This window comes from Amblyomma americanum, chromosome 11, assembly GCF_052857255.1.
Source record: "Amblyomma americanum isolate KBUSLIRL-KWMA chromosome 11, ASM5285725v1, whole genome shotgun sequence".
Taxonomy (NCBI): domain Eukaryota; kingdom Metazoa; phylum Arthropoda; class Arachnida; order Ixodida; family Ixodidae; genus Amblyomma; species Amblyomma americanum.
In genome coordinates, this window is record NC_135507.1 from 4318184 (window position 1) to 4344950 (window position 26767).

Below are 26767 nucleotides of genomic sequence, written 5' to 3' on the forward strand. Positions count from 1 at the left end.
CCCTTCTAGCTGTGGCGGGGGCAAGCTGACGTCACGTGTCGTCATAGCAACGGAGAGAGCTAACGTCACACCACCTGCCAAGCGCAGCGCCGGCTAGGGGGGGGGGGGGGGGGGGGGGGGGGGAGCACAGCATACGCGACGGACGGTTAGACCTGGCGTAGTATTGCTTTCGCAATAAAAATGCAGTCATTGTGCCTATCAAAGATGATGACATTTTAGCTTTGTATCCCGTACGGGCCTCTTGTTTACCCGTGCGAGTTCCACAACATTCCACACCTTCTTTGATTTGGTTAGTGACTTCGTTTCAGTTCAGATACCTGACAGACAAAATCTGGTCGAACTCTTGACTATGTAAGCACTGCTAAGCTTCTTGCTAATGCCTCGCTCCATATTTAATTGCATACAGCGCTCACCCAATGACAAGAAATACGATCCCGCCTAAACAGAGAAAGCACAGAGAAAGAAACGTCAGATAAACAAGAACGTGCACGTTCTTGTTTATCTTTCTCTGTGCTTTCAATTTCGCATGACCGGCATTGCATTGAATCCCCTTTGCATTCATAGAAATCGAAGTTTTGGAACAAGTATGTGTTCTCATAATTATGTTGCGATAGTTTACAATGCGACAGTTTACGCGATGGTTTTACAATGAATACTGCGCCAATTCACGCGGTGGGGGGGGGGGGGGGGGGCAGTATGTATTCAACCTTAATGATACGTACATTGGAGGAATGATCGTCCCCATTATTACCTCCATGGAGTTGTACACGGTGTGCTGATTCTACGGTCAGTCTAACATTCGGCATTGCTCAGACCATGTTAAGCAACCGGAGCGGACGCGGCTTTCTGGCCATATCAAAATAAGCGAACAGTGCCTACACAGTAACACGTGTTCCCCTTTCCACCTCGTCGCCAGCCCTGTCCCCATCACGATGAAGAGGAGCAGGTGATTTAGAAGGCAGGGCGCGACCACTGCCTCGCTCTAAGTGAACACCTGAACCACGCACCCCTAACATTTCTCCAGAGGGGGCGGCGCCCCCCCCCCCCCCCTCCTCAAGTCTCCAACTTCTTGGACTCAGATCAGGTTCCTGACAAACGCTTCAACTTTAGGACGTTACAAGTGTAAAGCACAGTGGGGCTGAGCTCGTTGCCTTCATAGCCAGCCTTAAAACGTTTAATTTCAGTAACATAAACCAATCATGTCCAAAAGAAATTGTTAATTGAGTGAGCTCTGTTCATTAGCATGATCATTAGCATTGAAACAGTATGAACAAGCTCTTTTAATGCAGATCACTTTTTATGTGTAGATCTGTATATGTAGAAAGTTGCCCATTTCAATTTAAGTTTGATAAGCATTACATATACACTTTTGAACAGCGAAGTATGAACATATAAACAAAAAGTAAATAAATTGAATAAGCACTTAAACAAAACATGGAATAAACAAAGAATAAAAAACCCGAAGATCTGTCCCCCCACTAGAAAAAAAAAGCTCCGGAGTCTGCCACGCACTACGATTGATCATGTTTAACAGTTGCACTGTACTGCCGTTACCATCACTGGCGAGTCATTTGGTCTAGTCAGTACGTATCACTCACATACGGCGAGCTTAGGTAATCTTTTCTACTACCTTCAACACGTAGTCATAACCTAAAGCGGCGGCCAGCGTAGATTGGGCTTCTGAATTCATATCGGCGCTTTCGCACTTGCTTTTTCTATCCAACTAGCAGTTACACCCGTAAGTGCAGTTAACTATGGGTTTCCAGCATGGAGCGCGACAGCAGTTAACTTCAGTGGTGTTTACCTTTGAAGAGCTTGTTGGCGTGAATCCCCCGCGAGGAATAGCCTGAATCCTCTTGTCGCGACGTTTGGCTTCTTTAGGAAGCGAAAACACGCCGGCTTTCGGACCTTCACGCAAATTTTCCCGGCGCAACTGAACACAGCAGCGCCGAGGCGTCTTCGGCAGCCGCTACTTCTTTAACGTGGCGTGAAAAACTGAACGCAGCGAAATTTTTCTGCGGCAGCTAGTTGCCGCGAATTCTCTTCCCGCATGGCATGACAAAGCGACCGGTATATTTTTTTTATTGTGATGTTTTGAAAGGACTTGTAAGAAAGAAGCTTCTTCTGCATATGTCGTTGCAGAACAAGCCCAGCAGATAAATCTTGATAGCGAGGAATGATAACCGTGAGAGGAAGCCATCGTCTGGCAGCTGGTCTCACGCTTGCTCGAGCCACCGCGAGTGGCCGTTGCCGAAATGCGGCATTCGCTGCGCAGCGTTGGTCCGCCGCCGCAGCGCCGGAGACCAGTGACTAGTATCATCATCATCACGGCCATGGTCGGGGCCCGAGTTTGTGACGCAAGCCGAGTTGCCGTGGCAACACGGCGGCAACGCGGCCTTGGTGAGCGGGGCGCTGCTTCTGAAGCCCACGAAAAGGGAAGGGAAAGTTCAAGTTGAAGGAAAAAGCAAACGCTAATTCTCATTGATTAAACTTATCTGATTATTTTGTGCCTTAGGAAAAAACCTGGGGGCCTTCTTAACCGCATTCTTTGAAAGATGCGATAGCATTTAGCTTGCCTGCTCTAGTTCTACCATGCATGTAATGTTGTTCTTGCGGTTTTCCCGTGAAAACTCCGGTTGGAACCGGTTTCATTGTACTCTTTTGGTATGCTTTAGTGATCACCTAGGATGTCCGAGTACCTGCCATTGAATTATCATAGGGCATTTACTAATCCAACCCACTAATCTACCTGATTCCATTTTCTGGGCTTGGTTCCAAAATTTTGGAGGTCGTGTGGAATTTTCGGGGGTTGGCCATTTTGCTTATTTGGGCGTCATCTGACTTTCAAATCTGGCGTTGCCCTACGATTAGTCCACTGGTGGTAGCATGATATTGATGGCGTCTCGAGCCTCTCAATCGCATTTATAGATCGCGTGCAGCCTCCATACAACGCCTGGCGCTATTGCGCAGGCTGTGGCATACAAAAGCAGAATTTTACTTGTGACCACACGTGCAGAAAGAAACACCATGCCTTTGTTTAACAGACCAAAGCTATGGACGGGATTTTCTTTCTCAGTGGCATCATGGTCGCTGTATGTTGTCACACCAAAAGATCTTATGTTCATTGGCTGGCCAATGTTTTTGCAGGCTATAGCCAATGTGCCCCAGGGGCTGGGTGCTCTAGCTCCATCACGTAGCACTTTTCACACTAAATAAAGAACAAACTAGCTACAAGTATCCCGAGTCATGCCACCGCAGAAAATTTACCTGAAAAGGTAGTTCTGAAACGCCATGCAAGGCGCACGAAATAGAACCACGCACTGTGGCCGAAGGCTACGCAGACGATACACCCGGCCGCCTCCGGAGTCACTGAAAAATTTTCAGTGATTCTAGCCTCCCGTAAATTTTTCACCCACTCTAGTCTCCAGCGTCAACCTTGCTATCGTTTAAACGCAGTATTTGCGAGAGAAGGTAGCGTGCGCGGCAGAAACGTCAGACTACAAGAGAAGCTTGCGCTATTCGGTGAAACACCCACGGGATAGAGCTCCTTTCGAGGGTATGTCCGGCTTCACAACGCACATTTATCGTCGCATTTTAAAAAGATAGCTTAGAAATGCCGAAGCGTATTTTGTCACACTATCAAAGCACCCGACAACTGTTAACTGAAAGCCACCTCTATGTGCGCTGTTTTAAAAATACATTACCTTTGGAATGGCGCTTCATACTTGCAGAACCTGTTCTAGGGTGAATCTGGTTGTCTTTCACGAAGCGACGACATCATAGGTGCACTGAGAAATCAAAATACTGCTTTGAAAACTTTTTGCATGCATTCCTAATGGCGCTAAGCCTACTTTTCACGCCCAGTCGGATCCCCCTAAGGCCAGTTTCACATGCTGCGACTGGACCGAAAATATCCGGTGTGGCCGGTGAGGCCGCAGTGAGATTTTCGGTCAGTGCTTTCACATGCAACACCGACACAACGAATTCGGTCGGAGGAACAGGCAAGGTTGCTTGATATTTGCATAGGCAACCCATTATTAAACACGACAGAAACGCCACACGCAATGTGTTGATTATTCTATGACCAGCGTATTTTTAGATGCAAGGCATTATTCCGTATGTTTTCAGTAGAATAAACAGTTTTGCTTCCACCGCGGTAACAGCTCCCACGTGACCGCACGTCGCACGCCGTCTCGGCGTTCCCCAATGGTCAGTCGTAGAGCGAAAACACCGACACTGCGACTGAATACCAACCGGACGGAACTCGATCGCAAGCCGTCTGTGACTAGACCGACGGCTCTCCCAAGTCGCAGACCGACAGAATTCGCAGTGTCGCGGGCGAAAATCGCATGCATGTGAAACGGGCCTAACGAGAACCCCCCGCTTTGTTTGCAAACACTGTGTTCTCTGCGCCATTCTTTGCGCCTTGATTAAAATAATCTTAACGACCTTTTCGATATGAAACTGATAAGCCCCGTCACCAAGCATTTCATGCATAGAACTCCTTGCAATCTGCGCTCACAGAGATTTTAAAAATATTGGGAATAGACAGCCAGTAGACAGCCTGACATTTCTAAACCATTGTGTAAAAATTTCGAACAGTATCAACTCAGTCTTCAGACCTTGAAAGAATGATCACATGGGAAACGTAGATGACGACAAAGCACGTGGAAAAGCTGCCCCCGCCGCGTTGTCTCCTTTGGTTTTCGTTCTTTGTCGCAGCATAGCCTAATGGTTGTCTCTCGTACCCGACATGTGAGCGCTGCGCGGCAATCCCGGTGCGGCTCAGAATTCACAGTTCTCTCGAATGAGCACAACGGTCTGCTGCCTGATAGTGTATCAGTGTGTTTTTTAGCTCATAAATGTTTTTTTTTTAATTTTGCAATTCCAATGCGAAATACGGGACGTGACCACGCAGTCCACCTCGCGCAATGTAATAGGTTCTGCATCGTTTCAAATCCATATCATTTTGTCCTGATTATATTTTATATTCACAAATTTTGTCTCCCCTCGTAGCTGCCGTCGTCGAAGTTCACCTGTACAGATACACGAATTTATTAATCCCTCTCCACTGCACCGACTTGTAGCGGTGTGCAACATATATCGCGTAGAGTTATCTGCGAATTGTTTTAGAAAAAAAAAACGCGGGAGGAATGGAGCGCCTTATGCAACGATGCCAGTTGCATCCCGGAAAGTACTGTATTTCGCTGACCTTCGACGAAATCCTATGTATGCCGTACCGGCCGTTCCGGGGATACATGATCTCTCGCAGTATGTCGTAAAGTGCCTCAATCCGGCGCACGACTGCAGGGTCTACAGGACCCTGACCTTTACGTCAACTATATCGCCTTCGTGCGGAGGCGTGGCTTCAAAAGGAACATCTCTGAGGGCGCCGTCGTCGTGCCGGCCGAGGATGCTCAGGCTTCCACTCAGGCCTTGGTCACCTCGTCTCCGTCATGGCTTGCGCCGTTAGCGTGACCCCCCTGCCTTTTTCCAACCCTCCTCTGTCTCCTGCGCGGTCGGCGACATCGCTGCTGGACCAGACGTGCATCCTGGATCTGCCCAAGAGGCCTGAGTTGCTGACCGAAGATGACGTCAATGTCGTCACCACCACGCCCAAGCTCGAGCCCCCTGCGGAGGTCAGTAAAGAAGCGAAGACCTGGCCCAGGCCTTTCCTGCTTCGCTTCAGTGGACGTTGCTGCTGTGTCTTGAGAATGCATCTTAGCTCTTAGCACCGATCTCCCAAAGGCGACTGTGCATACTACGCTATACAGTGCTGCCTACGTCATACCAAGTTTTGTGTATGTTACTCTATAGATAATCTACGGAGCGCGTACAGAAAGATAGCAGCGCCACAATGCGGTAACTAGTAAAGGTGCCTCGAGGATTACCCTTCCGACGGAGAAAGCAGCATGCTCACTGCGAATCGCGTATAGTGAGCGTCTGCGCTGTGCTTCTTTTTTGCAGTCCCAGGCTTCTAAATGTCTCGCGTGAGCTCTTCCGTCGCTAAATGACCACGTAGTAACCATAGTCGCCTGCCTGGAACCAGGTTTTCATTTTCTCACCTCGATGGTAATTCAACGCCGGCAGTGTATGACTACTATTGCAAGATACTTCAAGTGAGCGTTCGCCGACATGTTAACACTTTTATCCTCATGGTCACTGTAGGAGTGTATAATTATGAAATTTTTCACTCCTAGGTGTTCCAACATAATAGGCTGCCAACGAAGTTTTTCAAGCTTTGCAGTGCTGAGTTAATTAGCTGGCAGCAAGCCGTTTACAGATGCGATGTCGCCGTCGCATGCGTCAAAAATATTTCCGACATTTTTCCACCAGTATAATTATGTATTTCGTCAGTTTGCCATTGTATTTCAAATGCAAAACCCTATACGGAACGTGACAGCTAGAAATGGACTGAATTAAGAAATGAACTTAAACATCAAACAATTTACTCTCGCTTAAATCTACGTGATCCCTGGCTTTCGACGAATTGAGTACATCCTTACTGACGTGGCAGCTGTTAAAAACTAGGCGCTATTTAAGACTTTCTGCAATGCGGCGATTTATAAGCCACGTTACACAACTGTTTCTAAGCATCGCAATTAGCTGCAGTAAAACTATCATTTATTCGTCGTAACCCACAGTCTTGTCATTTCGGCAGATAAAATGCATGTTTCTTCCAGCAATTTATCTCTTCTTTTCGGCGTCTGCACACACTACACTGTGTCCAAGCAGCTAACAGCCGCCGCATTGGGTGACTATGGCACTCGACTGCTGACGCGGAAGACGCGGGTTCGATCCCGGCCGCTGGGGAAGCATTTTAATGGAGGCGAAATGCTCGAGGCCCATGTGCTGTGCGATGTCTAGTGCACGGTAAAGAACTTCGGATGGTCGAAATTATCCGGGGTTCGCCACTACGGCATCCCCATTGCCTGAATCGCTTTGAGACGTTAAAATAATAAACCATAAACCGTTTTTTTTCTAGCTTTTAACCACTTGGTTTTACCTGAAAGTAACCTCCTCGACATCTGAAAGCGGTTATCAAGCGCTAGGGCCCAATTAAAAACGATCCTCAGTGCCTTTTAAGTGATTCTGGGCCCCAGCCAAATGGCCTCTTCAGTCGCCGAACTAAAGAAAAATCTCGGTGCACGGATTCACCACCAAATTTCAGTACCTGAATGATTGTGATGGGTGTTATAGTATGCAAAATTTGTTCCTAGAGTTTGTTCCCGGGATTGTAACCACTAGCTCACAAACAAATCCTTCTGCAATGAATGAGCCTAATGGAAAGGTACAGAACGTTCTCTCTGCTTTGAAAAATCCAACTTAGTATAGGCATGCGCCCGCGAATTGATAAACGTCCATGATTCAATCTTGCAAAAAGGCGTTGCCAAGGCAAACACCCACGCGAACTCGCTCCAATCCTGGCCTCTTCTCACGTTTAGAAATGAAATTCATGAACGCACGGCTACCTCCTGATTTATTTCTTTGTGCAAGGAAGTTCCAAATGCAGTGATTTTCAAAATGTGTGAAACAAACAAGACAAAGTAATGAGCATAATTGCAATGATTTGATGTAATAGCTTAAAATTAACGAAATGCACCAACTAGCTAGCCAGAAGGTAATTCTGAATGCGGTGGACAGTCACCGTCCTCCCATCATAGAAACCGGACGAATAAGTAACATTCCACTTGCGTCAGTGAAAGGATATATCACGGGAAATGGAAACCAACACTATACACACACAAGAATTAGTTTTCTACGTGTCGATTAGCTCTAAACCTGACGCAACAGTTCAGTCAAAAGAGTATAAACGCTGCAATCTTTACAGCCATCAGTCCAATAAATGCTCTTGGGCACAGCATTCGATCGTGAGAACTTAAAGCGGTAGTTTATTTAAGAATTAATAATCACATATCTTTGTCATTTCAAAGGGAAGAGAGCGAAAAAAAGTTTATCCCAAATTCGCAGGTTATCCATGGTGTCATTTGAAGGAACATGCAGGCTTCTGCTAGTCAAATGAAGGTAAAGGCACCTAACAACTCCAGAGCATGTTCGAAGTAATGTACACCACACTTATAACGCCTTGAAATTGACACGGCTCATTTAGACCTTCGTGACGGCCCCCACGAACAGAGCACGATTGCCGACGCTGTCACAAATGAAAAACAAAAAGGATGATCATCACGAAAGATCGTGGGGGGTGTACGATAAGATGGCGCACGACTGTTCGACAAACGAACTGATATGAATGCAGCTGCCATGGTTCCTTCTTCGTTTACTTCGATCATGGCCTTGTATTTTAAGTCGGACACCGTAAGGTCATTCGCAGGGCTGATTCCCGATAAGACTGCTCTGCTGTCAAACGCACTTTCGAGGCCGAGCTTGCGGAGTGAGGTCACTAGGTCGTAGTCGGTCGCAAGCTTGAACTTCGGGAGCAGAAGAAGGGCGTCCTGAACAGCGAGATCTTTGACCAGCTTTTCCACGACTTCAGCTGTGAGGAGAGAATCAACATCTGAAAGCCCTGTCCTCCTACAGGGAAGCACAATTATAATTCTGAACCTGTCTCCTGCATGAGGAATTGCCAAGACACTGGCCCCTACATCCTCTACGTAAACGTAAGAGAATTTCCGACGAACCGACATGATCGGGACTTTGACATCGTCTGTACCGTGGTTGTAGAAGTGCATCGGCTTCGTTTCCCTGGCTGGGAATTTTTTTCCGCCAGCTCTCCTTGAGGTATGCGGCGTTGATGACGTACACCATGCTGTTCATTGGCAGTGCGCCTCCCAGGATTCTGAGAGTCTTTCCGTTCTTCTTGCTGCTCACCTACTCGTTGATCTCGGCGGCAACCTTGGAGCCATCCCGTTGGAATGCTACCGAGCGTACCTCCGCATAAAAGTACTGGGCCACCTCACGCTCACATTGATCCAGGATTTCAGCGCCCTGCTTAATATGAACTATGTTCACTATGTCCAAAGCGGCGCTCGAAGACCTCGGCGAGCGACTAGCACGCAGACAACACAGCGTTCCTGTAGACGATTCCAGCATCAGCGAGTCCGAGAACAGAGGAAAGCCCCGAAAGAGTCTTGTCCCGAGCGCCGGCATACAGGAGTCCCAGGCTGATGTTAACGCTCGCTGGAGAAAAGAATAATTGTGGCCCTGCCTCGCGGAACGGTGTTCCGTGAACAAGGAAAGCCCGAAAGCGTCGATGGCCCTTGGGTGTCGGAGAGTCGCATCTTGCGCAGAGGTGGACATCACAAAGGTTGTGCAGAGCGCAATGCACATTGACGCTACGCGAGCACCACTTCTAAAGGCCTCCTCCATTAGGAGGTTCTCGCAGGAAAATATCTCTGCAAGCAGACTTCCGTCGGTCCTCTTATCGAAGCTCCAACGGTCGTCACTTCCAATGAATGCTATCATCATCATCATCATCATCATCATCATCAGCCTTACTACACCCACTGCAGGGCAAAGGCCTCTCCCATGTCTCTCCAATTAACCCTATCCTTTGCCAGCTGCATCCACCCTTTGCCTGCAGACTTCTTAATCTCATCCGCCCATCTAACCTTCTGCCGCCCCCTGCTACGCTTACTTTCTCTTGGAACCCACTCCGTTACCCTTATGGGAATACATGGGAATACATAAAAAAAGCCATTATCGCCGTGAACTTGGACCTATGAAATATCTAGTTACGCCAGTTAGAGGGCTAACTATCACAGTTGTCCGCCCTCCATTGTGTTGTTTTGGCGTTATCAAGTAGTGTGTTTCCCGAACTTCTGCGTTCAGGAAGTGGAAGTTCTACAACCCGCTTGCGGTCGGTTCCGCAACCGAAAAGTTCCTCGTTCTCGCCTACAGCTTGCACTTGCAGTTGTGGGGGCACGTCCCACAGGTCTATGATCCACTACATCACCAGCCTGACTACGCCAATTGCAGTACAAAGGCCTTTCCCTTATCTCAACGATTAACCCTGTACTGTAAGGCGCGGCCACCTAATACCCGCAAAGTTTTTAATGTTATCCACTCACCTAACTTTCTCCCGCCCCTGCTATGCTTGTTTGTCTTGGAATCCAGTTCGATACCCTTAACGACCATCGGTTATCTTGTCTTCATATTACATGCCCTACCCAAGCCCATTTCTTGGCTTCTTCTTCTTCGTTCTTCGTTTCGACTAGGACGTCATTAACCCGCATTTGTTCCATGACCCGCTCTGCCCTCTTCCTTTCTCTTAACGCAACAATTTTCATTTTCCTCTCCATAACTGTCTGCGTTGTCCTCAATTTAAGTTGAACCCATTTCATTTCCGGCACGTTTCAGCCCCATAGATGAGAACCGGTAATGTATAGCTGTTATATACTTTTACCTCTAAATATACTAGTAAACTGATTTCATTTTCAGAAAATACCGGCCAAATGCGCTCCACTGATTGCGATTGTTCTAGTTATATCACTTTCGTCGTATGGATCAGGGTCACTGCCTGCCCTATGCAGCAGAGTTGGCGCAGAGGTTGAGCATCAGCCTCGCACGAAAGAGCACCGCGGTTTGAATCCCGGTGCCATTGAATGTCCAAAGAATAAGAAAAAATACGCGCGTGTCGATAGACTTGCACAACCAGGCCTGGAGTTCGGCCTGATCTCGGTGCTCAGAGCCGATAACACGCTCCCTCATAAGAAAGGATTTGGCCACTCTGTTGAAATACTTGGCCACAAACTTCTATATCAGTACAACAAATAACCTTTCGCCCTCTGTCCCCGGCGATTGCGGAACAACTGACCAAAACGGTGGCCAGACCTGCTACGTAGCAGAGGGGCTACTAAAATATTGAAATGCGAAAGAGCGCAATCCAGTTAAAGGAAACCTGCTCCTCTTGTTGCGTGAAAAAAATACAAATGACAGTTCCAGAGAAGCGCTTCCATTTGCTGGAAGAAATAATTGAGTTCATGCGCACACGTACAGCGGATCATACGAATTAACAAGTAACGAGGTGAATGTTGCATTAATCTGAGAGATTCAGATAATAATCTAGAAATAAGAAAATGATTGAACAAACTGCATAATGATTTCATGTGCTCCTAAAACGTAATGCCCTAAATTTCTGTTTACAGCACAGCGTGAGTATGCTGACAGCTGCCGACCTCCGCTCGTAATACTTGGTAACGTATTACAAATGTAATTACCTTTAATATAAGCGATGTCTGTACAGCATTTTTATGCAAATAACCAAAGCACGCTGATTGCCCGGTATAAAATTCTTCGCGCTCGAGGTTGTAAAAGAAGTCTATGCTGGGATATGAGCACGGTCGTAATGTTTATAGCAGAAAACTGACTCGAGTAGGACCGATCTTCGAATCGTTGTGCACAACAACGATAGATGAAGTTTAATCATATATCGCATACCCATGTTCGCGGCAGCACATTTTCTCTTGCCCTTGCGAAGATCAAGTTTTCTATATTGTACACAAGACTTCCTCTCCATGTGGTTTTTTACTCAACCTCTTCAAAGGTAGAGAGATAAAAACTGCAGCTTGCAAAAGCTGTGGGTCTTGTGTTGGGTTTTATGCACATGGGGAACTGAGGCCATCATGCGCCAATAGCAAGGTATAAGAAAAGTCTTTTGATGAATATTATAGAAACGTAAGAGTCATTCCTGGTGTAGAGGCCCTCAAACGTTAATACTACTCAGTGAACACATACACAAATTTTAGAAATAACTACCAGTAAAAGCTTTAAAGACGGCTGGGTAACCTCAGTACCTCTCCTTGGCTGCGCAAGGATATCGAAGCTCCCAACCAATCAAAATAAAAGCCTCAGTCTTCTCAGGTATGAGAAAGTGGCTGAGGTATACTAAAATTCAAACAAACCAGTGAGTAAAAATTTAGACTCTTGAGAAATCCCGTTTCGTTAAGAAAGCTAAAAACACATGATATATCAACAATTGCATCATCTCCTAAAAGCCGTGCGGGATGGAAAGGAATTTGTTCGTTATAAAACTAAGTAAAATACTTTTTCCTTAGTTTTTCCAGTTTCGCACAAGTAATTAAAATGGAGTTAATCGTAACTTCATGTCCGCATTTTTCGCAAACAGGCTGATCTTGTTTTGTCGGCAGGAAATTGTGTGTGAGGTGCGTGTGTCCTCTACGAAGACGGCAGATAATCACTTCCTTAAAACGTTCCTGGTTGATGCAGGACTTCCATTCACTTATAACTGGTGTTGCAAATGGGTTGCAAGTCCCAAGGGTAGCGTTGGCCTGGCGGCCTGGGGCAAAGCTGGAAACATCCGAAGGTCCCGGCAAAGGATGAGTCGACTGGCAACAGAACAACTTGTTTATTCTGGCATCGCAAAAGAGCAGCCGGTCAGGGCGACCACGTTACTCGAAGGAAGAAATCGAAGTTTCTCCGGCGTCCGGGGCAGCTCCCTTTATACCCACGGAGTCGAGGGCAAGAAGGAACGGCTTGGGATGAGGCAACACCCTCTAAATACTTTCTTCAGGCCTCTCCAGGCCCTCCTTTCCACACGCGCTACGTCACGCCAAGTGTCCGGTCAGGCTGCTCACCAAGCGCGGCTCCGCTCCGCTCGGTTGTCTCCCTCGATGTGCTCGCGCTTGCCCGGGCAAGCACAGACACGAACGCAGTCTTGCAGTGAGCGTCTAGCTGCTGCTTGAGTCTTTCAGCCTGGCGTTGGGTGCATTTCCGTTCGCTCCTCGCACGGCTGTGTCTGTTTCGTGTGGCCGTTTCTTGTGTGGCGTGCGTACCTGTGCTAGCGCACGAATGGGAAACTGATTGCCTGCCGTGTAGCGAGTGCAACTTCGTGAAACATGGGCCGGTGCTGTGTTCCCGGGTGCCGCGGGAACTACCAGAATGGTCCCAAAGTACGTGTTTATTGCTTCCCAAGAGACGAAGTACGAAGAAAAGCCTGGTTGCGAGCCATTCCACGGAAGGATTTCACACCTACAGAGCATTCGAGGGTAAGATTTCACACCTACAGAGCATTCGAGGGTAAGACTCTGAAATATTGCTTAATAGGCGCTGGTAATTATCTTAGTTGTGAGCTGTCGCTCCCGGAAAGGCATGCTGTCTTTGTAGGCAATGATATCACTTCTTACACTTATGTATGAATTGTCCAGGAAGCATTTAGTTCTGTGGATGTGCATAAGGCTTGTGTAAAAGCTGTGTAAATATGTAAAAGCTGTTCACTATTCAGACTCTTTTTACTTAGTGTTTTAGGCAATGGAGAGTCATGGCGAATGGCCTTGCTTCATTTTCTCGTGCAGGTGTGTGAACTGCACTTCCACGCAGGCGACTTCATTACGACGTTGTCACACCAAGATGAACTGACAGGGAAAATAATAGAGGTGAAGCGTGACAGGCTACAGTTGAAGATTGATGCTGCGCCTTCTGTTTTTCCAAACTGCCCAAAATACTTGTCCTCAACGCCTGGACGGAGTGAATCGCCAGAGACGAAAAAAGCAAGAAGGGAAAACGCTGCTTTGCAGGAGGCTATGAGGAAGTCACTTCAGTCTAATGAGCTTGAACAGAAAAGAAACAAAGTTTCATCTTACGAGGAGTTCAAATCTAAGTTGCCTGGAATCTGCAACACGAAATTCTGGACCGTTTCTGTCGATGAGCAGTGCGTTAGGTTCCTTCTCATCGAGAATGATCCTTCACCTAATGTGAAATGCGCCTTGGTAGTTCTCCCTGATCTGCCACTTTCTGTTTTCTTGAATGGAGTGAAGCTTCTGTCGCTTCCTTCAGGCAGGATTCTGCCAGCTCAAGTATGCGACACCTCCAGCCTGTCCTTGCTGCTAGAAGAACTCGAGATAGGCTTGCATAATATACCTGAGGTGACGAAAGAGTCGAAACATACTAAAGTATTGCAGTTTGTCGGTTCACTGCTTGCAGACCTCATTGAGGACAGTGATACGACGAAAGAACAGTCTTCTTTGCTGAAATTTCTGGTTGAGCAGATAGAGCTTCTCCTCGCGAAACAGCATGTGTATAGCGCAGAGCTGCTGGTATTCGCCAGTATTTTGAATTCAATTTCTCCTCACACATATCACTTCACAAGAGCTGCATCAAGAATCATTCTGCCCCATCCTTCCACACTGCGCCGTGTTTGCTCAAATTACAAAGCTGACCCTCTTGTGGAGCAAAATCAACCGCACTGTCTCTCCTACATCCGAGAACGAGTCAAATCAATGAAAGACCACGAGAAGACAGTGACCCTGATGATCGATGAGATCCACATAAAACCATACTTCGACTACAAAGGGGGCACAATAGTAGGATCGTCGGTTCATTCAACGGAACCAGCAACAACAGCCCATGTGTTCATGGTACAATCACTCCTTTCTGCAAACAAGGACGTCATTCACATATTACCTGTGAGCAAACTGAGCGCAGAAATTTTGCACGAGCATGCTAAGAACATAATCATTAATGTTGAGAAAATGGGGCTCAAAATTATCGCTGTGATAACGGACAACAATGCTCTGAACCGCAAGATGATGTCGTTATTTGCTACAAGTCCTCAGGTGAGCATTGTCTATCCCCATCCAGCCGATAACGCTCGCCCTCTTTTCTACGTGGTCGATCCTGTGCATCTCTTGAAGTGCATTAGGAACAATTGGATTAACCAGAAAAACCCTGGAACATGCCTCTATTTCCCTGAAATGGACTTGAGTGGAGCAATGCCCGAAGGGCCTCCTCGTATGAAAGCTGCTTCTTTCGCAGCTGTGCGGCAGCTTTATTCTTCAGAGAAGACGTCGCTTGTGAAGGCTGCTTACAGACTGAACGCAAAAGCCGTGAATCCAACCTCAATGGAGCGGCAAAATGTAAAGCTCGCTCTCGACGTCATTAATCAGTTTGTTTCAAATGCCCTCAGGACACATGGTTCCGCGTTCAAGATTCCTCAAGCTGAGTCGACTGCTCTTTTCATTGACGTTATCCTCACATGGTGGCAAATAGTCAATGTTAAGACCCCTTGCAAAGGCCAGAGGCTAAGGGACAGCATGCAAGACCCTGTAAGGTCTGTTGATGACACACAGTTAGCTTTCCTGAGCGGCGTTGTGGACTGGTTGGACGCTTGGGCAAGAATAAACATCACCAGTGGCTCGCTGACGAAAGAGACTCACAGTGCTTTGCGACTGACATGCTATTCTCTGGTAGAACTCTCGCGCTACTGCTTAGAAGAACTTCACTTCAAGTACGTACTGCTGGGCAAATTTCAGACGGATGCGCTAGAAGACCGGTTCGGCCGTTACCGCCAGCTGGCAGGATCACAGTACCACATTTCCGTGCGTCAGCTCTACGAATGTGAGAAGAAGCTTCGTCTTCAAAAACTTTTGACATTTCCACGCGAGGAAACAGAGTTTGAAGACGTAAGTGAGGATCTTGTCCCATGCAACTTTTCTGTGGCTGTCAGCGACGACGATATTACACACGCCCACTCTGACATGGATGCTATTGTCTACATTGCAGGATACGCTGCTCATGCTGCTTTAAAGAAGCTTTCATGTTCTGCTTGCTTCAGCACATTGGTGATTGAAAATCGAGAGATCGAAGCGGAAAATACTGCCATGATAGCTAACCTGTCGAGAGGAGGGCTGAAGTTTCCCCAGCCATGCACAGTTCACATGGTACTGATGACTAAACTAGTTGCAGAGAAGTTGTCTTTTGGAGCAACCGCGGAAGATTTTCTCTCCTGTAGAAATCAACGTGGTGTCGTGATTTCACAGACGATTTCCCTCCTGGACGAACACGACATTGAGACATGTGAAAATGGCCACACTGCACAAACTCTCCTGCGCTTGGTAGTACGCGTTGCAACCAACGTTGTTCTAAACAACTTTTGCAAACTAAGAAATGATGCCATACAAGACAATGCGCAGCAGAAGGCCGCAGCCCGGAAAGCAGCAACGCTTAAGAAGAAGTAAGTTTTATTCCCAAGCAATAAAAATGCTTTGCGCACACTTCATTGCTGGTGTCTCGTCGTTTTTTATTGTAAGGGTCAGATTAGCTGTACAAATACTCAACAGCGCAACATTATTGTGAGTGTCATTATTGCTGTGTGTGAAAGCTTTAAGCAAAACACAATACAGAATAAAACTAACACAATGCGCAGTAGACGGTGTTTTTTTTTTCAATGTTCACGAACTTCTACTTTAACAACTAGATATACGCATGTGCGGTCTGTGCGGATGGATTTTACCGCACGGCAGACATCATGTACGTGATAGAACCTAATAATTAGATGATTAATTGAAATTAACTAATCAATTTTTTATTATAATGACCAATAATGCGAAATTGGCGGCCGTATGCTAAATTGTTTATTATAAAAAACTGTATTAGCAGCTCGAACTTTCTTGACAATAAGGTGTTCTGCAATAAAAAAAATATATAAAGCAGATAAAATGATAGCCTAAGGCGCGCACAAACTAGCGAATTTCTTTTCTGCAGCAACGACAAAAATGAAAATGAAGGAATCACTTATAAGGCAGCTACGTACGGCAGTACCCGAATAGTGCAGACGGGCGCGGCGCGCTGAAATCGCGGAGCGCGGGGCCTGCACGGTCCCTTGGCGTGACGTCACGCGGCCGGTGGAGAGGCCTTAGCATTGAGAGGGTGTTGGCTTAATAGGCGCTGGTAATTATCTTAGTTGTGAGCTGTCGCTCCCGGAAAGGCATGCTGTCTTTGTAGGCAATGATATCACTTCTTACACTTATGTATGAATTGTCCAGGAAGCATTTAGTTCTGTGGATGTGCATAAGGCTTGTGTAAAAGCTGTGTAAATATGTAAAAGCTGTTCACTATTCAGACTCTTTTTACTTAGTGTTTTAGGCAATGGAGAGTCATGGCGAATGGCCTTGCTTCATTTTCTCGTGCAGGTGTGTGAACTGCACTTCCACGCAGGCGACTTCATTACGACGTTGTCACACCAAGATGAACTGACAGGGAAAATAATAGAGGTGAAGCGTGACAGGCTACAGTTGAAGATTGATGCTGCGCCTTCTGTTTTTCCAAACTGCCCAAAATACTTGTCCTCAACGCCTGGACGGAGTGAATCGCCAGAGACGAAAAAAGCAAGAAGGGAAAACGCTGCTTTGCAGGAGGCTATGAGGAAGTCACTTCAGTCTAATGAGCTTGAACAGAAAAGAAACAAAGTTTCATCTTACGAGGAGTTCAAATCTAAGTTGCCTGGAATCTGCAACACGAAATTCTGGACCGTTTCTGTCGATGAGCAGTGCGTTAGGTTCCTTCTCATCGAGAATGATCCTTCACCTAATGTGAAATGCGCCTTGGTAGTTCTCCCTGATCTGTCACTTTCTGTTTTCTTGAATGGAGTGAAGCTTCTGTCGCTTCCTTCAGGCAGGATTCTGCCAGCTCAAGTATGCGACACCTCCAGCCTGTCCTTGCTGCTAGAAGAACTCGAGATAGGCTTGCATAATATACCTGAGGTGACGAAAGAGTCGAAACATACTAAAGTATTGCAGTTTGTCGGTTCACTGCTTGCAGACCTCATTGAGGACAGTGATACGACGAAAGAACAGTCTTCTTTGCTGAAATTTCTGGTTGAGCAGATAGAGCTTCTCCTCGCGAAACAGCATGTGTATAGCGCAGAGCTGCTGGTATTCGCCAGTATTTTGAATTCAATTTCTCCTCACGCATATCACTTCACAAGAGCTGCATCAAGAATCATTCTGCCCCATCCTTCCACACTGCGCCGTGTTTGCTCAAATTACAAAGCTGACCCTCTTGTGGAGCAAAATCAACCGCACTGTCTCTCCTACATCCGAGAACGAGTCAAATCAATGAAAGACCACGAGAAGACAGTGACCCTGATGATCGATGAGATCCACATAAAACCATACTTCGACTACAAAGGGGGCACAATAGTAGGATCGTCGGTTCATTCAACGGAACCAGCAACAACAGCCCATGTGTTCATGGTACAATCACTCCTTTCTGCAAACAAGGACGTCATTCACATATTACCTGTGAGCAAACTGAGCGCAGAAATTTTGCACGAGCATGCTAAGAACATAATCATTAATGTTGAGAAAATGGGGCTCAAAATTATCGCTGTGATAACGGACAACAATGCTCTGAACCGCAAGATGATGTCGTTATTTGCTACAAGTCCTCAGGTGAGCATTGTCTATCCCCATCCAGCCGATAACGCTCGCCCTCTTTTCTACGTGGTCGATCCTGTGCATCTCTTGAAGTGCATTAGGAACAATTGGATTAACCAGAAAAACCCTGGAACATGCCTCTATTTCCCTGAAATGGACTTGAGTGGAGCAATGCCCGAAGGGCCTCCTCGTATGAAAGCTGCTTCTTTCGCAGCTGTGCGGCAGCTTTATTCTTCAGAGAAGACGTCGCTTGTGAAGGCTGCTTACAGACTGAACGCAAAAGCCGTGAATCCAACCTCAATGGAGCGGCAAAATGTAAAGCTCGCTCTCGACGTCATTAATCAGTTTGTTTCAAATGCCCTCAGGACACATGGTTCCGCGTTCAAGATTCCTCAAGCTGAGTCGACTGCTCTTTTCATTGACGTTATCCTCACATGGTGGCAAATAGTCAATGTTAAGACCCCTTGCAAAGGCCAGAGGCTAAGGGACAGCATGCAAGACCCTGTAAGGTCTGTTGATGACACACAGTTAGCTTTCCTGAGCGGCGTTGTGGACTGGTTGGACGCTTGGGCAAGAATAAACATCACCAGTGGCTCGCTGACGAAAGAGACTCACAGTGCTTTGCGACTGACATGCTATTCTCTGGTAGAACTCTCGCGCTACTGCTTAGAAGAACTTCACTTCAAGTACGTACTGCTGGGCAAATTTCAGACGGATGCGCTAGAAGACCGGTTCGGCCGTTACCGCCAGCTGGCAGGATCACAGTACCACATTTCCGTGCGTCAGCTCTACGAATGTGAGAAGAAGCTTCGTCTTCAAAAACTTTTGACATTTCCACGCGAGGAAACAGAGTTTGAAGACGTAAGTGAGGATCTTGTCCCATGCAACTTTTCTGTGGCTGTCAGCGACGACGATATTACACACGCCCACTCTGACATGGATGCTATTGTCTACATTGCAGGATACGCTGCTCATGCTGCTTTAAAGAAGCTTTCATGTTCTGCTTGCTTCAGCACATTGGTGATTGAAAATCGAGAGATCGAAGCGGAAAATACTGCCATGATAGCTAACCTGTCGAGAGGAGGGCTGAAGTTTCCCCAGCCATGCACAGTTCACATGGTACTGATGACTAAACTAGTTGCAGAGAAGTTGTCTTTTGGAGCAACCGCGGAAGATTTTCTCTCCTGTAGAAATCAACGTGGTGTCGTGATTTCACCGACGATTTCCCTCCTGGACGAACACGACATTGAGACATGTGAAAATGGCCACACTGCACAAACTCTCCTGCGCTTGGTAGTACGCGTTGCAACCAACGTTGTTCTAAACAACTTTTGCAAACTAAGAAATGATGCCATACAAGACAATGCGCAGCAGAAGGCCGCAGCCCGGAAAGCAGCAACGCTTAAGAAGAAGTAAGTTTTATTCCCAAGCAATAAAAATGCTTTGCGCACACTTCATTGCTGGTGTCTCGTCGTTTTTTATTGTAAGGGTCAGATTAGCTGTACAAATACTCAACAGCGCAACATTATTGTGAGTGTCATTATTGCTGTGTGTGAAAGCTTTAAGCAAAACACAATACAGAATAAAACTAACACAATGCGCAGTAGACGGTGTTTTTTTTTTCAATGTTCACGAACTTCTACTTTAACAACTAGATATACGCATGTGCGGTCTGTGCGGATGGATTTTACCGCACGGCAGACATCATGTACGTGATAGAACCTAATAATTAGATGATTAATTGAAATTAACTAATCAATTTTTTATTATAATGACCAATAATGCGAAATTGGCGGCCGTATGCTAAATTGTTTATTATAAAAAACTGTATTAGCAGCTCGAACTTTCTTGACAATAAGGTGTTCTGCAATAAAAAAAATATATAAAGCAGATAAAATGATAGCCTAAGGCGCGCACAAACTAGCGAATTTCTTTTCTGCAGCAACGACAAAAATGAAAATGAAGGAATCACTTATAAGGCAGCTACGTACGGCAGTACCCGAATAGTGCAGACGGGCGCGGCGCGCTGAAATCGCGGAGCGCGGGGCCTGCACGGTCCCTTGGCGTGACGTCACGCGGCCGGTGGAGAGGCCTTAGCATTGAGAGGGTGTTGGATGAGGCGCCCGATACGGCGACGCTCTGACATGTTCAGACGTGACGTGCGCGTCCGCCGGGCCGGCGCCGGTCAGACCTCCTCGCCTCCCAGTTGGGGAGCTCCTCTCCCCGGCTGCCGCGCTTTGACAAGCGTGGGCACCAACATGCACACACACACACACACACACACACACACACACACACACACACACACACACACACACACGACGACACGTGGCATTGAAACCTGCCTGGACGCGCTTGGCGGGAGGCGTTACGGCAGCACTGAACGGGCCCAAAATGACCGCCACTTTGAACGAAGCCCCGGCGTCCGTTGCATCCGCGCCGGCTATACCGCGCGTCGCAGGCGAAACGTAACACTGGTTTTACATTCTGTAGTTTGTTTTTTTACATCGATGTCCCACGCGGAGTGCCATTTCTGTCTTATGTTACGATGTATTAACTTAATGCAATCTTTTTAATTGTGTGACATTTCTTGTGTGCTACGAGGTACATTCCTTGTGTGTGCTACGAGGTACATTCCTTGTGTGTGCTACGAGGTTCCACGTTCGACGGCGCGGCGTAGACGGAGACCCAGATGACAGGCATCATCAATTACCCAGCCATGCTCGTTGAGAGTGACAACCAGAACGAAGGGGTTTAAGCCCAACCGGACCCAACCGGACCCGCCGCCGCCGCCGCGGGGAAACAGGCTTTATCCTCCCCAATTGGCGTGGCGGTGTCAGGGGCGGCCCTCCCGGGCACATTCCAGGACAAGGGAACTGTCAGCGATCCAGAGCGCGCCGTACCACAGCCGACGCTATGCGCTACCGCGAAGACAACATTCTTTCCCTCGGACTCAACACGTGAGGGGGGCGAGACAATAAGTGCGGTGGTATGTTGGTGCGCCCAAGTGAAAGCCCTAGCCCCCCCTCCTTCCCCTCCGGCGTGGGCGTCCTCACCCTAGGGAGTGTGGAGAAGAGGATATAAAAATCGAGGAGCAGTACGGAAGGAGGACGCTCAGGACGACATCGTTCGCCAAGAGGGCCTTCAGCGCCGAAGCCCGACGGCGTGCAGCTTCTGCCAGCAACCGCTCGAGCCCAACTCCGGAGCCACTCCATCGCCCCCATGAAGTCGTCGGCACGTAAGCTCGGACGCCCCAGCCTCTGATGTATAATCTTAATCATGTGTAATTATTGAATATACCTGTTTGTTTAAACTGAGCCATACGGTGTCTCTTTGCCTCTCCGTCCCGTGTGGACCTGCGCATTATGGGGGTCATCACAATTGGATATTTACTTTCTTGATTTGCTTGTCACTTGCTTGAGCAGCGCAGAAGTCTGCTCTATCGTTGCCTCTAATTCCGATATGACTCGGTACCGGGCACAGTATTAGGTTTTGTTGTTTAGCTGTGGCTATTACTATGTTGTGTATGATATCACCAAGTATATGAATGACTGCATTTCTAGAGTGGAGAGCTGAAAGTAATTAAGCTTAGGGAGTCTGTGTAAATAATACTGTTTGCGAGGTTCTCTTTTACTATTTGTTCAATGGCTACAGACACAGCGTAACATTCGGCAGTGAAGATTGATGCACACTGTGGTAGCCTCACATGGTAGCGCAGCGTGGTAGCGCAGCGCACAGAGAAGGCCTCGTTCTCGGGTTCAGGATCACACAGGACACTGCAAAGTCACTTCGGGAGAGTTGCCATTTTTGTGCTCGTTCCCAGCAAGCGTTAGAACTACGCCGAAACGCAACCGCTCAGTCAACAAGCACGAGACAACCCTCACTAAGCTCTGCCAGGCTCTTTCCCCTTTTATACTACTGCCTAGTTCCTTACAGTAGTCAAGCAGCACTCAGAACGCGTCCACAAATTGGAAAATTGCACTAGAAAGCACATAATCACTTTGAAACACTAAACAAAAGCAATATGTTAAAAATCCTGCCTCAGGAAGAAAACATCAGTAACAAACAACTTTTGAGGCGGATTCCTACGTTAGGGGCTTCGACTTAAGCCATCGGCGTTACCGTTGAGACTCCCCTTTTTGTAACGCACCTCAAAGGAATATTGTTGCAAAGCGAGGCTCCAGCGCAGGAGGCGGCCATTTTTGGGAGAGATGGCCTGCAGCCATTGGAGAGGGCAGTGATCCGTCTCAATGATAAACCTCTAGCCGGCTAGGTAGCATGACAATTTCTGAACGGCCCACACGAGACACGCACACTCTTTCTCGGTGGCGCTGTACGCCTGCTCACGACAGGTCAGCTTACGACTAGCATACAGGACGGGGTGTTCCACTTCTCCATTGTCCCTTTGGCACAGTACAACGCCCATGCCTCGCTCACTAGCATCGCACTGAACAACGAACCCCTTTGTGTAGTCTGGCGATCGTAGCACAGGCTGGCTTGTTAGGGCGCTCTTTAGGGCGCTAAAAGCTCTTTCCTTTGTCTCGCCCCAGACGACTGTTTGGGGCTCTGTTTTTCTTAGAGCATCCGTCAGGGAAGCCGCGATATCGGAGTACCTGGGGATGTACCTCTGATAGTAGCCGGCGACACCTAAGAACGACCGAATATCGGTCTTCGTGCGCGGTTGCGGGAAGTCTCGCACAGCGGCCACCTTTATTTCAGAGGGGCGGCGACGACCCTGTCCAATCACGTGACCGAGGTAGACAACCTCGGCCTGTGCTAATTGGCACTTGGGAGCCTTGACTGTCAAGCCCGCTTCGCGCAGGCGGGTTAGCACTGCCCGCAAGTGTGCCATATGCTCAGACTAGGATGCGGAGAATATCGCTACGTCGTCTAAATACGGTAAAGCGAATTCTTCCTGTCCCCGCAACACTTTGTCCATGAGGCTTGAAAAGCAGTATGGCGCGTTCTTCAAACCAAAACTCAAAACTTTAGGACGGAATGTTCCCATTGGTGAAATGAACGCCGCATACCTACTAGCCTCTTCTGTAAGTGGAACCTGCCAATAACCCCTGACAAGATCTAGGGTGGAAATAAACTGAGCGCTACTAACTTTCTCAAGGCGCTCCTCGATGTTAGGGATCGGATAAATTTGATCCTTAGTGATGGAATTAAGCCTGCGGTAGTCGACGCAAGGACGAGGTTCCTTGCCCGGTACCTCAACTAAAATCAAAGGGGAGGTATAATCACTCTCACCCGCCTCAATAACACCGAGCTGTAGCATTTTCTTTACCTCAGCCTCCATAATATCGCGCTGGCGGGGTGACACCCGGTACGCCTTGGATCGTACTGGCTCTGGGGAGGTAAGTTCTATATCATGAGTAAGGACAGAAGTCCTACCAGGCCTCTCAGAGAACTGACCTTGAAACTCTAGTAAGAGTTGGTGTATTCGGTTTTCTGCTCAGCCGACAGCGGTGCTTTAATGATTAAGTCACTAATGACCTGATCAGTGTCTTCCCTGTTCGTCACTGAGCCTAGTCCCGGAAGCTCGACCGGAAGCTCTTCTAACTTGCCCGTGTCGGGCATTTCCTCTCCAGTACCTGGTGCCTTCAACGCTACAGGCTCAATTTTATTCAGTTCGGACGTGCTCTGAATATCAGCTTGCTGCGCCTCCGACCCTTTTTCATTGTTCGACAATGTCGGCCCCGCAACTACCGCCTTTTCAGCGAGCTCCCGAACTCTCGATCTGGTTAAGGCCTGAACGCTAGCCTCACCAAACAAAAGCCCCTTCTCGCGCAGGAGGTGATCGGACCTGTTCGAAAATAGGTACGGGTACTGGGGCGGCAGCATAGATGACACTACGGCCTCCGTCTCAAGTGCTCCGAAAGGTCCTTCAATAAGCACTTTTGCTACGGGCAGACACACGCTATGAGCTTCCACGGCTTGCTTGATCCATGCGCACTCGCCCGTGAACATATCGGGTTCTACGTAAGAGGGGTGAACTACATCCATTGTAGCTGCGGAATCACGAAGCACTCGGCACTCTTTCCCGTTCACGAGGAAGTCTCGCATGTAAGGCTCGAGAAGCTTCATGTTCTCGTCAGTGCTACATAATGACAAACACACGACTTCTCTTTTTGTTTCTGGACACTGCGCCGAAAAGTGACCCGGCTTCTGGCACGTATAACACACGCGCGCTTGCCTCCTCTCGAACCGCTTTCTGCGTTCGGCTTCGGCTGCCGCCGTCTCCTTACGTTCGGTAGGACTTCTTTCACTCACATCCGCACTACGTGTGTCCCCCCTTGCTCTCATGGGTGTGAACTTCGGCCTCTCAGACTTGGAGCCAAATTCACCCTTTTGACCGTCCCTAGCTCCGCGAGCCCGACGCGTCACAAACTCCTCGGCTAGCTCGGCGGCTTTAGCCACTGTACTAACGTCTGGCCTATCCAAGACCCAGTACCGCACGTTCTCAGGTAACCGACTGTAAAACTGTTCCAGCCCGAAACACTGCAGAATTTTCTCGTGGTCACCAAACGCTTTCTCTTCTTTGAGCCACTCCTGCATGTTTGACATAAGCCTGTAGGCAAACTCTGTATATGACTCACTTCTGCCTTTTTCATTTTCCCGAAACTTCCGACGGAACGCCTCCGCTGACAGCCTGTACTTTTTTAGCAGACTCGATTTCACTTGGTCGAAATCCTCTGCCTCCACTCTCTTCAAGCGAGCGACTACGTCGGCCGCCTCGCCGGGTAACAAAGTGAGCAAGCGCTGTGGCCACGTTTCCCGAGAGAACCCCTGCTTCTCGCACGTTCGCTCAAAGTTATCCAGGAACAAACCAATGTCCTCTCCAAGCTTAAACGGCCGCATCAGGTCAGTCATTTTGAACGATACCCGTTCTCCTGCACCGTGTGCCTGACTTCCATTACGAGCGCGTTCCATCTCTACCTCGAGACGCTTCATTTCCAAAGCGTGTTGACGGTCGCGCTCTTCTTTATGTTCGCGCTCGTCTTTCTCTTTTTGCTCTTTACGTTCGCGCTCGTCTTTCTCTTTTTGCTCCCTCTCCTCAATGGTCTCAAGGCATTCCGACAGCTCGTCATCCTCAGCCTCCAACTCAAGAATAGCCCTTAGCAGTTCTGGTTTTCTGAGTTTGTCTGAGACATCCAGACCCAACTCTCTTGCAAGCTCCAGCAATTTCGGTTTGCGCAACGACTTCAAATCCATGGCTGCTCCGAATGCTGCTTTCTCTACGGCCTACTATTGTCTTGCCGCAAACTAACCCGGCAGCAACGACAACCACAATTACCAGCTCTGTTTCTGACACTAACAAAAGCCTGGCAAAACTCAGAAGAAGAAAGTCCCGCACTCACCAAACCTCGCAGCCAAGAATTCAGCGCAGTCGTTCCGCTGCAGGCAACCAGTCATCACACAGGGCTCGTTGCACTGCTCCCGGATGGTCGTTGTGCTGCTCAGCATACAGTTGACCGCATATCTTCGCTGCTGGCCTCCGTTGTCGCGATCTCACCGCTGGCACCCAGTTGTTGCAAATGGGTTGCAAGCCCCAAGGGTAGCGTTGGCCTGGCGGCCTGGGGCAAAGCTGGAAACATCCGAAGGTCCCGGCAAAGGATGAGTCGACTGGCAACAGAACAACTTGTTTATTCTGGCATCGCAAAAGAGCAGCCGGTCAGGGCGACCACGTTACTCGAAGGAAGAAATCGAAGTTTCTCCGGCGTCCGGGGCAGCTCCCTTTATACCCACGGAGTCGAGGGCAAGAAGGAACGGCTTGGGATGAGGCGCCCGATACGGCGACGCTCTGACATGTTCAGACGTGACGTGCGCGTCCGCCGGGCCGGCGCCGGTCAGACCTCCTCGCCTCCCAGTTGGGGAGCTCCTCTCCCCGGCTGCCGCGCTTTGACAAGCGTGGGCACCAACATGCACACACACACACACACGCACACACGACGACACGTGGCATTGAAACCTGCCTGGACGCGCTTGGCGGGAGGCGTTACGGCAGCACTGAACGGGCCCAAAATGACCGCCACTTTGAACGAAGCCCCGGCGTCCGTTGCATCCGCGCCGGCTATACCGCGCGTCGCAGGCGAAACGTAACACTGGTTTTACATTCTGTAGTTTGTTTTTTACATCGATGTCCCCCGCGGACTGCCATTTCTGTCTTATGTTACGATGTATTAACTTAATGCAATCTTTTTAATTGGATATTTACTTTCTTGATTTGCTTGTCACTTGCTTGAGCAGCGCAGAAGTCTGCTCTATCGTTGCCTCTAATTCCGATATGACTCGGTACCGGGCACAGTATTAGGTTTTGTTGTTTAGCTGTGGCTATTACTATGTTGTGTATGATATCACCAAGTATATGAATGACTGCATTTCTAGAGTGGAGAGCTGAAAGTAATTAAGCTTAGGGAGTCTGTGTAAATAATACTGTTTGCGAGGTTCTCTTTTACTATTTGTTCAATGGCTACAGACACAGCGTAACATTCGGCAGTGAAGATTGATGCACACTGTGGTAGCCTCACTATATGATTGCAATTCCCTTGTACGACTGCACTTCCAACGTAAAAATCTGTTTTTGAGCCATCTGTATAAAAAGCAGTGCAAGTACTGTATTTTTCCTGGAG

The 26767-nt window shown here is 48.0% G+C and overlaps 1 pseudogene across 1 annotated transcript in view; it reads right to left on the minus strand.

Moving 5' to 3' along the window:
* LOC144110877 (uncharacterized) overlaps positions 1-9258 on the minus strand; it is a 36204-nt pseudogene extending 26946 nt beyond the window's left edge. The window contains exon 1 of the transcript XR_013309940.1: positions 8244-9258. The product of XR_013309940.1 is annotated as an uncharacterized LOC144110877 (transcript). The remainder of the gene's footprint in view (positions 1-8243) is intronic.
* Between the last annotated feature and the right edge of the window lie 17509 nt (positions 9259-26767).